We start from the raw sequence: 2436 nt of genomic DNA on the forward strand, positions 1-2436 counted from the left end.
CCTGCCTATGCAGGGGGTCGGACTCGATGATCTATTGAGGTCCCTTCTGACCCTAACATCTATGAATCTATGGTGATGCTTACTGTGCAGTAATTAGCTCTAATCTTGAGTAAAGCATTTCATGTAGACATGCCCAGTACCACTTAAATTTCCTGAGCAGTAAGTTACTGCACAATAAGCGGGAAAAGGAGGCATCTACACATCCAGACATTAAAGTATATTAACACTATGTGTGGACAGACTTGGGACTAAAGTTAGTCCCAAGTCAGTCCACATACACAGTGTTACTGCGCAGTAAGGCATCTACACATGCATTACTACACAGTAATTAATCAGGCATGATGCAGGTATCAAATTTATGCTCAAGTCAGCTTAAGTCGCCATATTTACCGCACAGTACAGGCATGCATGTGTAGACTTGCACCCATCTTGTACAGTAATTTTCGTTATTGTGCAGTAAATGCAAACATGTAGCTGCAACCACTATATACCCCCTTTTCTTCACACACTACCATTCACTCCCAGCAAAAGCCCATGTTCTATCACTATTTATTAAACCCACTCACTTCCCTAGTATCCATACCCTCTACTCATCTGGTAGGAACAGGCGTATCATGTGTAGTACTTAAAGTGCAGTAAAAGCACCATAAAACATGAATAGACAGTTGGTGCACGGCAAATTGGCCTGAACCATACGAGAATGACCATGGATGAAACAGGAACAACTTTGAAGCACTGCACTCTGAAGCATTTCAGGCCATACTTGTTCTCCCCATATCTCTATTTCTTACTCACATGTGCCATTTCCATTCACATTTTTTATACATTCCACTACTTTTTCTTATTCCACTCTTCAGATTCCTCTCAGAGAAGTTCAAGGAGATTCTTTCCCCCTGAGTGAAGGACTCAGGAGCAACAAGTTCCTCCCTTAGGCCAAGGCCAGGTGTATATTAAGCATTCTGAGAAAACTGAAGAACTGCTCTTTCTCTCTCCTTTTTGCCTATAGAGGAAAAAAGCCTAATGATCCAGCCCATCACTGGGTATGCAGCACATGATACCAGCTGCTTGCTCTCTGGTACAATACCAGCTTGCTCGCTTCCCGGGTCCACACTATAAACTGCAGTATGCCCTAAACTGCTTAATGGTGATATAGTATTAGCATTTGCTTTCAACCACTTGTCCAGTTTCAGTAAGAGAGGAGACAAAGGAAGTGAGTATGCAAAAGAATGTCAGAGAAAAGATGAGTTTAGAAAATGCAAGATAGGTCAAAAGAAGTTGGCTAAGGGGCACTTAGGGTGGGTCCCCACATGCAGGCACATGTGGTTTGCACTACCACAAACCTCTCTGTGGTGCCGCAAATTACACAGTGAATGTTCAAGCATGCCCTGCACTGCAGATTTGCAGCACAGGGCCAAAATTTGCTACTGGGATTTCATCTAGTGTTTTTATACCAATTGGATCTTATTTAGGACATGGCATACTTTATGTAAGAGATAGAGTAGGTATATTCATGTTAATCAGGATATAACCTATTAGGTACATTTCTATATTTTCAAAACTTAATATAGGCAAAAGGTAGGGTATGTGGTACTTTAGAGAAAAAAATGTATAGTAAGACATAAACTTTCATAGGTGACTGCTTTGTACAATAAATGGATCATTAACACCACTGTATTTTGGACCATTCATAGCATCTGACAAAGAAAGCTGGTGTCAGTGAAAGCCTATGGCTACCTGAATGAATTAGCTTCTAAGGTGTCACCCTGCCCCGCCTTCTGCCTGACTTCAGACTAACATAGCTATCTAACTCTCTCTAGCCTTATTTAGCAAGTTTTTAAGGTTAAGCCAGGTAACTGGATATAAAAATTTGAGCTCAGACTCTTTGCTCTGCAGCCTTGGACTATGGTTCTTGTTTAATAGCCTATCTGTATATGAACCAAGATAAGTACTTCTTTGGGTGCATCTACATGTTAATTAATGTTCCATAATTATGGCACATTAAGTTTAGCACCTGTAATAACAGGTGCTAAACTTAATGCGCCATAATCAGTGCTGCTGCACATTAGTGCAGAATTATGCCTTTTACATGATGTTAATGCGCATTAGACTCTATCTACCATGCATTAGCTTATTAAAAAGGTTTTTGCCAGCCACGCTAACATGCAGCAGAATTAGTCTTCTGCACATTAAGCGTCTCATGTAGATGCACCCTTTAAAACTTCGTTTTTAAACCTAGGTAAGAATTCACCTGGTAGAGGCTTTTTAAGTTTTTAGGACTTAGTATATTTAAGAGCAGTTTTTTTCTATTTCAAATAATAAAAATTCCATCAAAGAATAAAATACAATGGTATTAAGAAAACCAACTGAAAAGGATTACAAAGTGAATATAGTTTATAACACCAGAGGGAGCTATTGTTACATGAAAAAATAAGTCCT

The sequence above is a fragment of the Alligator sinensis genome, unplaced genomic scaffold (genome assembly GCF_000455745.1).
Source record: "Alligator sinensis unplaced genomic scaffold, ASM45574v1 scaffold1637_1, whole genome shotgun sequence".
Taxonomy (NCBI): Eukaryota; Metazoa; Chordata; order Crocodylia; family Alligatoridae; genus Alligator; species Alligator sinensis.